Here is a 12,956-nt window from a genome sequence, read left to right on the forward strand (position 1 = left end):
CGAAGTGGGCCCGAAATGGCCAGGTGGTTAGGGCGCTTGACTCGTAATCTGAGGGTCACTGGTTCGAATTTCCGTCACACCAAATATGCTCGCCCTTTCAGCCGTAGAGGCGTTATAGCATAACGGTCAATCCCAGTTTTCATTAGTTAAAGAGTAGCCCAAGAGTAAGCGGTGGGTGTTGATGACTAGCTGCCTTCCCTCTAGTCTTTCTCCACTAAATTAGGGACGGCTAGCGCAAATAACCCTTTCGTAGCTTTTCCAGAAATTAAAAAAGAAACAATACACTTACATTAACCTACATACGAAACCACAAATGATGATTAAGATATACGTAAAACATCCAAAATAAATAATAGTATGTGTGTATGTTTGCTTATAGAAAACCCATATCGGCTTATCTGCTGAGTCTATCGAGGGGAATCGAACCCCTGATTTGTAAATCCGAAGACTTACCTTTGTACTAGCGGGGGACAATAAGTTATAGAGACCAAAGAACCACACTATCGTTCGAACCCGTAATTGAAGCACAAACTCAGTAATACAGAAACCTATTCAGATAGCATTATAAACGCTATCTTAAAATCTAGAGAATCAGTCACACTAAAAACCGGACCAAGTTCAAATATAAGAATGAAATTTACTAAGAAAAATTTAGACAAAATCAAAGAATGAAGAAACTGAAATATGAAAATGTTAAAACTAGGTCCTTTTATGCAAAAAATCCTATACTATAAACCTGTTTAAAAGTGAAACTTCTTATAAGAAAAAAACAAAACAAAACGTGAATCAACAGCTACTGACATTAAGGACGCTATTTTCTATGTAAAAACGAAAATAGTAAAGTCTAAATTTAGCCAAAGAAGACACCCAACTCTTTGATATAACAAACTAGCAGTCACAACAAAACAAGGAGGCCCGGCATGACCAATTGGTTAAGGCACTCAACTCGTAATCTAAGGGCCGCGGGTTTGAATCCCGTCGCACCAAACACGCTGGCCCTTTCAACCGTAGAGGTGTTACAACGTGACGGTAAATCCCACTATTCGTCGGTAAAAGAGTAGCCCAAGAGTTGGCGGTGGGTGGTGATGATTAGCTGACTTCCCTCTATAGTCTTACACTGGTAAATTAGGGATAGCTAGCGCAGATAGCCCTCGTGTAGCTTTGCGCGAAATTCAAAAAAACTAAACAAGGAAAACAGCAGTTTTCTTGATGTCTACAAAATCAATTTTCACCACCAAACGGATCATGTTTGATAGCAACTTTAAACTAACAAAGAGGAAAAAAAAATCATGCAAGACAATTATTATAGCATATTTAACAAAACACTTTCCAGTTGACACACAGAGCACGCAAATATTTGCATATTAAATTAGAAAGAAACTCAATAGAGTTCATACCTCCGTCAAGCAATGTTGATCATATGCGGCTCTTAACAAATACGAAAACGTGTCTTTATGTCCGTAATTATCGACGGACATGGACGGTTTAAGGCAGGGCAATGAGGAATAACAATTTGTATAAATTCATCAAATTTATTCAAAATCCGACTCTGTTTGATTGAATTATAGAGCAAAACTAATGTAAAAAATTGTAATCCCCTACCATGTTAGGGTTTTCTTTTATTGTATCTTTGTGATCTTGGTTTAACTTTTATTTGTTCAATCCATCCAGCCGAGTGTACCGGCATGGCCAGGTGGATTAAGGCGTTCGACTCGTAATCTGAAGGTCACGGGCTCGATTTCCTGTAGCACCAAACATGCTCGCCCTCTCAGCCGTAAGAACGTTATGACAATCGATCCCATTATTCGTTGGTAAAAGAGTAGCCCAAGAGTTGGCTGTGGGTGGTGATGACTAGCTACTTTCCCTGTAGTCTTTCTCCACACCATTAGGGACGGCTAGCGCAGGTAGCCCTCGTGTAGCTTTGCCCGAAATTAAAAACAAACAATATACACGCATTAACCTCAACAGATAACCCACGTGTAGCTTTGCGCAAATTCAAAAAAACAAACAAACTATTCAGCCGGTTTCTAAAAACCTCGATGGCAAACAAACAACTCACACTCACATGAGTGAAGGAGGAAAGTAGATAGTGACATCTGATTTGAACATCTAGCGAACAACGTTACACTAATCTTACGCCCCGGACGTATTCTTACAGTAGGAAAAACACATCCAAACCTGATACATTCAAACCTTAATACACAGAAAACTACGTGCCAATGAGGTTTAATACTTACTACCACTTGTAAACTTATGGAAACAAAAATCACACAGCAACTACTAAACCTATTAAACCTAATCTCTGAAATACAAATTAGTTTTAGGAAAGGAAGACAAGTAGTAGACCATATCGTTCAAGTTATTGTAACAGTACATTAACACAAACTGCTTCATTGTAGCTGTTTTCGTTAATATCCGAAAAAAACGTTTACCTCATTTAATTAGTTAAAAGAAAAAGACACTCAAACGCTTATTTTTTCCTTCACCTAGTGTTTCGAAAGGCTCAGTTTTCAGCTCCTTACTATACGAACTTTTTGTAGATTTACCAAAATACTACATTCACCCACGCAAGCCTAACATTTGGCAAGTTACACTACTGTATGGTGGTTCATGATGACTAAGAATGTATATATAGCAGAGATGCATGATATGAGTATTATAAACTTTAATTTAAAACACAAAACAACTAATAATGTTTCGACTTACTTAGGTCATCCTCGGGTTAAGAATGATAGCCTAGGAAGGTCGAATTGTTGTTTTTTTTGTATTTTAAATAAAAGTTTTATCCATATCAGTCGTCTCTACCATAAATCTAACCTATCTAAAAGTCAGTGTGAGTCACGTAACGTCACACTTGATTTTCGATATCGGAGAAATCTTGTTGTTTGCTTATTTGTTCAGAATTAAGCACAATGCTACACAATTGGCTATATGTGCTCTGCCCATCACAGGTATCAAAGCCCGGTTTCTAGCGGTGTGAATTTGTAGACATGCTGCGGTACCACTTGGCCGCGAGGAGGAGTCATAAAAGTCAAAATGCATTTATCGAAAATTAAATTATTGGCTTCCCATTAAGATTTTAGTGATGGGGGTACAAAATGGCCGTGAGAAGAGGTGCATTGGAACCTTAAAAGTTTAGTGAATGTTGATATAAGCCTAAAGTGTGGAATCACCTAGCCTAGAGCCAAGCGCATAATATTTATCATGAGAGTAAAAATACCTATTCAATTTTACAGTTAAATTGTTTCTGAATTAAGCTATTTACTGTCATATCGCTAACGTTATTAATAAAAACAACCCTCTTTAACCAATGGAGAATCTAAATTAAGAAATCAGCAAATGTTTTTCTAGTTTTGTTGTCTGTACATTTTATTGTATACTTTCAGTACACAGACTAACAGTAATATTATGTTATACTTTTCTTGCTGAGCATAAAAGCTATTGTTCGAATGTAGTGCTATCAAAACGCACTGGCTGTAATATGTATTTCAAGTTGTTAATCTAAATTACTTTCATCAATATTTATTCTACGAATACGTCAAGAATTCATTTCACAAATTATCTTAATTTTGATTGGTTCACAAAAGAACTAACCGACGTTTAACTGCCTCGACTGCAGTTTTCTTCCTCTTTGTTGGTCAAGTTTGAATTTGTAAAATTAATAAAAATTCTTGAAACAACTAACCTTTTACAAAAACTACACTTTATATAAACCTGGTGCTCCCAGCTGACATTAATTTTACAAGAATAAGTAAAAATAGTTATTGCTAAATAAAAACAAAACTCTGTAGGGCTGGCTGGCTATTGAGCTAAAAAAAGAAACAAACAAGATAGAGATGGGAATGGATATATCGCTTCTTCAGCTTGTGATCGCTCACAAACAAAGCTGCCTCGACTTAATATGGAGAACCCCTACATTACTGGCTTCCCCAAATTGTCTATCAAAAGCTTGGTTTTTAAATAGAATTCCAGTTCTCATCATTGTACCTTTCTTTTATTTAACTTTAAAATATTAATTTAATGATATTTTACAATAGGGTAACATTTTACAATTGGAAATTCTGTTTTTCCAGTGAGCGATGATTAGAAATGTGTTTTTCCTAATGCTCGTTTTTTTTATTTATTTTATGGACCCGGCATGGCCAGGTGGATCAAGGCGTTCGACTCGTAATCTGAGGGTCGCAGGTTCGAATTCCCGTCGCACCAAACAAGCTCGCCCTCTCAGCCGTGGGAAAGTATAATGTGACGGTCAGTTCCACTATTCGTTAGTAAAAGAGTAGTCCAAGAGTTCACAGTGGGTGGTGATGACTAGCTGCTTTCCTTGTTGTCTTACACTGCTAAATTAGGGACTGTTAGCGCAGATAGCCCTTGAGTAGCTTTGCGCGAAATTCATGTTTTGTGTGAGGGTGATTCAAACTCGCCATCTTCTGATTACTAGTCGAGCGCCATGCCGGAACACAGTGTATCGAGTAGAAGAACAAAAGAAACCATTGTAGTTCAAGCCAAAATTTTAGGATAATTTTATCAAAGCTTCCAAAATAGGTAAATTTTTAGGTGTCATATTCTGCACTCGATTCACATAGACTAATCATGTTACTTTACTAAAAACATATATACTGAAAGTCTTAAATACACTACCAACCAAAACCAAAATATAAATCTACAAGTCTCTCGTATAACCTGTTTTTGGATACGAATGCATATCCCTTCTAAATATAGCAGCTACTTAAACTTCAAATCTAATCGTTCTGACTTATAGCAGAGCTACGTAAATTTATATGTATAAAAGAACTCTATAAGTTAGTTTCTTTATAATGTACAAATTTTTACGCCCATTTAAAAATTCTAGATATTTGTCATAATATATATTTCAGAAGTTTCGTAATACACTGTATATGAAGATCAATGTTGAAGTTTGTTCTGAGGTATACGTGGCGGGTATTTTGGATTTCAAATTAATATAAGGTGCGATTTTAAATTGTTGTGAACAATGTGGTATGTTGTAGTATCATCATCAGGCTCGTGATGAGTGAAGGCTATAATGTTCTCAGAATTTGCTATCGTTTACACTGAATATTGAAATATTTGGCTTAGACTGGGATGACATGTCGCAGCTCTTATCAGTGTCCTGGTTTGACCCCTAAATATTTATAATAATTTTGCTCATGACCTTTAGTTTTGGGGCTAAACCTACTGTATTAGAGCCAAAGAATATATTGATACCACTGACAATAATCTTAGTATAGCAAGAGATTCAGTAATTTAAAAACAATAATTTTGACCTTAATAGTCCAAAATTATGTTTCATTAAGGTTATTAGCTGATAAGTTTCATTTCACCTTTTTATTACTGCATAAGGCAGTCTGAATTTAAAATGAAAACGAGTTCTGTAGTAAAGATATAGTTTAGTCATGTAACCTTATTTTCACTCACAACCATCCATCTGTAGGTTATAGTACGTCATGAGTGAAATACTACAGCATACACAGCAATCAAATGACTTGTATACAAACTGGAATCGATGTAAAATAAAGTTTAGATTTATTATTACAGAACATCAAATTCCTATGGATACAATTTCCTGTACCTTTACGTGTCCTATTCAGTCTAACATTCGTTTGGGTGAGAAACAACTACATTGTTTACTTTATAACAAAAGTTTGAAGTTCCATAACACCATAACGTTCAGATGGATTGAAATTCAAAAACCTGTGATTGTTCGCACCTTGTGTATCACGGTTTGTTTTTTAATTTTGCGCAAAGTTACACGAGGGCTATTTGCGCTGTCCGTCCATAATTTAACAGTGTAAGACTGGAGAGAAGGCAACTAGTCATCATCACCCACCGCCATCTCTTGGACTACTCTTTTACCAAAGAATGGTGAGATTGACCGTCATATTATAACCCCTCTACAGCTGAAATGGCAGGCAGGTTTGGTGGGACGGAGATTCGAACCCGCGGCCATCTGATTATGTGTCGAATGCCCTAACCACCTGGCCATGCCTGGCCTGTATCACGGTTCTGATTGTTTTATTTGTTTTCAAGCACAAACTTTTAGTTCATAGCTCTGTCATTTCTTGACCAATTTGAGCTTTAATTAAAGTTTTAGACTCAAGAGGTCAAACCATTCGATTATTTAAATTTATACCAATTTTACCAACATAAACGTCTTCACAGGACTTGCATTGGACTATGTACACACTCATAACTATTCGAGAGTGAAATATTTTCAATGGTGTTAATTAGGTATGAATAACTTTGAATCGTATCTTTCAGACATTTCTCTAAAGCCACAATATTAGAACTGCACTTGACGTTATGTATTTTCTCTTATAAACGATGGACTTTTTTGATTACTCTTCCCGAAAAATGTCGTTCTTGATTTTTTGAGGGAATATTTGACAAAACCTATAGGATACTGTAGCCGGTTTTCTTTTGCATTCCTTCATCAACGGTCGTTTCAATGGACTTTGAATAATTTCCGTTATAAAATAAACTGTGTTTGTTTCTTTTACACGCAAACATTGGACTAAATATAACATAGGAAACTGTTAAAACCTGTCTTCATATGAATTCAATGATGTTCCACAATAGTGGACCAAGACTTTCTTTTAGGTCACTTTACATGATATTTTGTATTTTTGCTACTGTTATAATCGGTATATTATGTGTTAATATGCTAAAGAAAAGGGATTATTAGTGTTGTATCTATAAAAGCTTCCTACCAATGCATACTGGACATGATGTTTAAGGTGATTCATGTATATCACGAATTCTAAGTATTGATGACATTGGAGAGAAGTTACATGACGATTTTGCATTAAAGGAGATAATTGGTGATTAAGTCTACGGGTATTAGTGAAGATTTGGTTTGGTATTGGTGACATTGGAGAAAAGTTACATGAAGATTTCGCATTAAAGGAGATAATTGGAGATGTAAGTCTACGGGCATTAGTGAATATTTAGTTTAGTTTTGCTTTGAATTTTGTGCAAGGCTATAAGAGGACTATCTACGCTCCCTGATCTAGAAATGAAAGACAAGACTGAAGGTAGCTAGTCATCACCACCAACTGCCAACCCTTAGGCTACTCTTTTTACAAATGAGTAGTGGGACTGACCATCACTACGTCATGGAAAAGATCTAATCCAGAACCGAACTAGGGCTGTTATAATCATTAAACAAACCTACATAAAGCGATTTCTCTCCCTTAAAACTATATCACTATTCTAATAATGTTAGGATTAACAGCAAATTATGCTTTGAAGAAAACAATCCTGGGCAAGCTGACACCTTAATGATCTTTCGGGGAGTATATGCATTATATCGAGACACAAACAATTAATTCACAGTTGATAACTGATACGTTCTTCAGATAAAAACACTTTTAACAACTTAAGGTGCAAAAGAGGCAAGATCTTAACCTGTCATCACAGAGTCATGCTTTCAGAAATAGACAAAGCAACATGCTTAAAACTCTCCATCAAAGCAGATATTATATCGTAAAGACCCTGTAATAGCTTTCGAATTGACTATTGATTGATTGATTATTTGAAATTAAGATAAAAACTACACAACTGGTTATCTGCGCTATGCTCACCACGGGTATCGAAATCTAGTTTATTGCAATGTGAGTCTGCAGACATAGCGCTTTGCCAGTGGGGGACTAGCTTTCGGGAAACAATTACATGATCAGTGATTTTATGTAGACTTTAACAACGTTTATACTTCCTGCCTATTTTCCGGAACACATTAAAATTTCGAACATTTTGAAGTTTTGATGGCATCTCTTCCACACGGACGACTAAAAATAACAAACTACCTTTTTTTATTTATATTTTGTAAACTTTAAGCAGCTTTGTTTGTTTAAATTTTGCACAAAGCTACTCAAGGGCTATCTGCGCTAGCCGTCTCTAATTTGTCAGTGTAAGACTAGAGGGAAGGCAACTAGTCATCACCACCCACTGCCAACTCTTGGGCTACTCTTTTACCAACGAATAATGGGATTGATCGTAACATAATAACGCCCCCACGGCTGAAAGGGCGAGCATGTCTGGTGCGACAGGGATTCGAACTCGTGACCCTCAGGTTACGAGTCGAACGCCTTTAAGCAGCTTGCTCTGAGCGTACCTACCCCGTTCAGAATAATGGGATTATCTAGCATCGCTCGGCAGGTCTTGTGGTTCCTCTTAAGTACACAGATGTTCCGCTCAAGCTGAATATTTGTGGGAAGAATTCAACTGCCCCTTAAAATCAACCATTTTTTTTAAGGTTTTATTTTGAGTTCTATTAATTGCTTTTGGTTTTCGCTATTGTTGATTTCTGCAGCGAGATCCCAGATGAAACACACAAAGCACGGTAAGTTTAGACAGGGTATATATCTTGTTTTTGATAAATAAGGACAGTGCGAGATCAACTCATTCTTCGCGCTCAACATGATTTTTATGGAACATTTTCTATTAGACATCAGTATACTTGAATATTACACTATTCTTTGCAATTTGCTTTTTCTGCGTTAAGTATTATTAAAAACATGAAGAGTTTTAGATAAAAAAATATTATTTAATCAAAACTATGATTTTCTATATTGTTAACGTTCTAGTTGGTAAAAGAGTAGCCCAAGAGTTGGCGATGGGTGGTGATGACAGGCTGCCTTCCCTCTAGTTTTACACTGCTAAATTAGGGACAGCTAGCGCAGATTGCCCTTGCATAGCTTTGCGCAAAATTTCAAAACAAACAAACAATATGGAACTTCATGACCCAAATATAAAGCTAGCTGCCTATGTGACAAAAGCATATAGAAAATTAGTGTTCTATACTTTTTTACTTGTGAGCCTGTAAATATACAACCGATTCACCTGGGAACTACGACACAAAATATGGAGAGCTCCTGTTTTATTGTATATTATAATTACTTCTGGTCTTTATGGTTTTACGCACATATCCATTGAAATAAAATAACTTGAAGAGTTATATAGTTAAAAATAATCATATGAGTATGTGTTTTCTTACAGCAAAGCCATTTTGGGCTATCCGCTGAGCTCACCGAGGAGAATCGAACCCCTGATTTTAGCGTTGCAAATCCATAAACGTAACGCTTACTAGCGGGGGACTTTTTGTTTTGTTAATGAGGGATAACTTGTAGAGCAGTTACCGTTTGATAACATATAATTCCTTATTTCTTGCTCAACAATGGCGCAGCGATCTGTCTATGGACTTACAACGCTAGAAACCTTGTTGCAATATCCGTTGTGGGCAGAGCACAGATAGTCCGTTATGTAGTTTTGTGCTTAACTACAAACATACAAATTCTTATTTATGACTAAATCAGGTGAACTAAAGCCAGCTACTTTAATTTTGCAAAATAATGTCGTATCTCCACGCTCATCTCGCTAATGATGAGTAGGCCTGTTGGACCTTTTCAAAAGTGAATTAACTGGATGTAAACTCTCATCGGCACTCATTGGCGTACATTGCATCGCAGCAACCATTGAATTGCCAAGGAGCTAGCGAGTAACGTAAAAAACATTCACGCATACTTACGTGATTTGTGATTACAGTATGTACATATTGCCTTAAACTGCACTCATAATTCTAAGGTAACAGAAATGGTAAAAAGTCAAGAGGCAATCAGTAACATCAGTCAATCAGCAACAATACGTTTTATTGCGATTGCTCAGATGCATATACAGTTGTGGCATCAATTTTCAAATTGCTTTTGCAATGGGCCCAAAGAAAAAAGCCAACAAGAATGAAACGACTCTAACTTATAAAAAAAAAAGAAAGAGCAAACACTTCTGGATAAATTAGTAGTGAAATAGTTGGTTTGTAAAATTTTATAGTATTAAGATAATTTATGAAATCAGAAAAAATTTGTAATGAAAGGTATGACTCGTATACAGATGAAGATGGTTGTATGTATTCATCTATATGTACTTTTGTCCGCGTATCTAAATAAGGTAAAGTAGTGTTTGTTTGTTTGTTTTGGAATTTCGCACAAAGCTGCACGAGGGCTATCTGCGCTAGCCGTCCCTAATTTAGCAGTGTAAGACTAGAGGGAAGGCAGCTAGTCATCACCACCCACCGCCAACTCTTGGGCTACTCTTTTACCAACGAATAGTGGGATTGACCGTAACATTATAACGCCCCCACGGCTGAAAGGGCGAGCATGTTTGGAGCGACGGGGATGCGAACCCGCGACCCTCAGATTACGAGTCGCACGCCTTAACACGCTTAAGGTAAAGTAAGACAATACATGTACTGAATTTAAAGAATAACAAATGAATTCGTGCAAGAAATTAGCGCTCGAATGTCACGTACGAAATATTGCTTCACAGTGTAGTGCTAATTCCTTGAATATTTCATTCTATATTTAGTAATACCCAAAATATATTTTTTTTGAACTTTGCTAGTACGCATCTTCGTTGTTGTCGGTGTCTGTGATTGCAGTTTGACCAAATTATGTAATTTAAATTTTGTTCGCTGTTTGTTTTACATCATTTATGTTATAAAACTCAAAAGCTTTTATTTATTCTTGCATTTGTACAACAGCGTCATTATCTTGGTTGCAAAGTAAGGAGTGGTATCCTGCTTTAGCCTGGGGGAATGCCAAGACCTCATATGCCAGAAACGATTAGAATCGATGTGTTTTAAAAACAGCCAATACTCAGAATTTTAGATCAAAAAGAAAAAGAAAAAAACATTTTTTCAATACATGCATACGCACATATGTACATATACTTCCCTGATTTTGTTAAAACATACTTTAATTTTGAAAATTATTTAGCGACAATACGTGTATTACGTATTAAATATTTACGTAATACAATAATTTGTTTCATGTTATTTTAAAGACATAGTAACTGTCTTTTGAGCCAATGACAAACTCTACCATATTTCAAATAATCGAGAGGTTTAAGCCTGAGATTGAACTTGAAACAGCACTTTTTCTTATATTATGTGTTAAAGAATAGAAAATATGTAAATTATAGACCTATTATTACTCTTATTTTATCGGAAACACGGGTGTTGTATTAAATTCAACACGAACTGACATTCATAACTAGTTTCTGCTGTAGACTGTTGTTATGTTTTAATGTAGGCGTTTTGTACTATTTGTTAAAGGGAGTTTGGGCATAACGTAATGAAATTCTTACGAAACACGTAAATTTTGTTCCAATTTTCTTTATGAAGTGAAATTAAACTTACATTTGTAAACATAGGGCTAGTTAAGTCAGTTGGGATGATTATATTAATGACACTACAGTATATCAGAGTTATAAAAGCGTGATATTGTTTCCTTTTTCTATTAATTTATAAATAAATATTTCTTAAAGCACTTCTACTACACTGAGTTTAAATTTGTTTTTGAGTAAGCACATAATGAGAGGCGTTTTAATCAGAAAAATGTATCACGAAGTAAATTCTTGGGGGTTCACTGATTCACTGATGAAAGAGACTGGGGAAGGATATCAGATGGGACAAAAACGGTCATTTTTCACGAAATGAAAATAATCAAAGGAACATATATCAAAAGAATTGTGCCTTTACTGGAAATACCTCTAAGAAAAGTACAAGAGGTATGCTGTTCTAGAAGAAGAGAACACGGTATTATAAGAATGCAACAATAATTCTGTTATTCTTAGTGCACTTCCCATATGAAGTTTGCTCTTCTCACCAAAAACAAGGGCTGTTGTAACCAAAAAAATCCATATGTTTTTCAGTTGAGTCCATCTTTGTCTATTTCTATACAGCATGTTCATTTTAACAGAAATATTTACCTCCGAAAAAAACGCATCTCATAAAGTAACTGAATAGCCTTCTACAATAGGTAAGTAGACAGAAGTTTTTGCACGATACTATAACATTATTACTACGAATAGTAACATTAAAAATAAGTCATAGTTATTTGGTAACTACTGTTTCTGTATTGCAAAATAGCTGCGGAGTAAATATTTCAAATAATGTTGAAATAATAACAGTATTGCTCGACGTTTAGTACTTGCAATATTGTACTTACTACCTCTCTTTCTTTCTTTCAGTATATTTACTTTATGACATTAAAAATACCGTTGAAAAACTGTGAGCAACTGCATTACAAAGAGTTGGTATTAGAATTATGCGTCAACTTGTAATCGAGTTGTAGATGTACATTTCTTTTAAAAATTACCATTGATTAGCAAACATATAATAGAACTATAGAAAAAACTAATACAACATATAGTACTTCTATGAAACAAAAATAATACAGATATGATATTCTTATATGAAACAAACTATTATTTATTAATGAATATGGTTTTACAGAATGTCTTTGAAAATATCATAACTTTCTACAGTGTTGCATTTTGCCTTAGTTTTTTTATTAATAGTTTGTATGTTTTACTTATTTGCTACGTATATTTTATTAAGGGTCTGTTAATTACAGATTAATGGTAAAACTACGTATTTCTGATACTTGAACGTTGTTGATTTTAACACAAGTGGTTATTTTCCCTGATCGGGGAATACAACCCCAGATTTTTGAGTTATAATTTCATGCTATTAAGTCTGTCTTAGAGGAAGATAAACTTACTGAAATTAATATTAAACACTCTAGAGGTTTGGTTTATTTCGAATTTCGCGCAAAGCTACACGAGGGCTATCTGCTCTAGCCGTCCCTAATTTAGCAGTGTAAGACTAGAGGGAAGGCAGCTAGTCATCACCATCCGCCGCCAACTCTTGGGCTACTCTTTTACCATACCAACGAAGTGGGATTGACCGTAAAAGCATAATGCCCTCACAGCTGAAAGGGCGAACATGTTTGGTGTGACGGGGATTCGAACTCGCGACCCTCGGATTGCGAGTCGAACGCCTAAATCCACCTGGCTTACAGTGTAGAGAAAAAATACAGAAGGAATGTGTAGATTAGCACAATTTAACATGATAAAACAAATAACTGCATTTGAAATAACTTCTT

The 12,956-nt window shown here is 35.5% G+C and overlaps 1 long non-coding RNA gene across 1 annotated transcript in view; it reads left to right on the forward strand.

The window, feature by feature from the left end:
* The first annotated feature begins 8,200 nt into the window (after positions 1-8,200).
* LOC143226343 (uncharacterized) overlaps positions 8,201-12,956 on the forward strand; it is a 60,722-nt gene continuing 55,966 nt past the window's right edge. Inside the window, exon 1 of the long non-coding RNA XR_013014555.1 lies at positions 8,201-8,356. This is a non-coding gene — a long non-coding RNA (uncharacterized LOC143226343). The remainder of the gene's footprint in view (positions 8,357-12,956) is intronic.

This window comes from Tachypleus tridentatus, chromosome 1, assembly GCF_004210375.1.
Source record: "Tachypleus tridentatus isolate NWPU-2018 chromosome 1, ASM421037v1, whole genome shotgun sequence".
Lineage (NCBI taxonomy): Eukaryota > Metazoa > Arthropoda > Merostomata > Xiphosura > Limulidae > Tachypleus > Tachypleus tridentatus.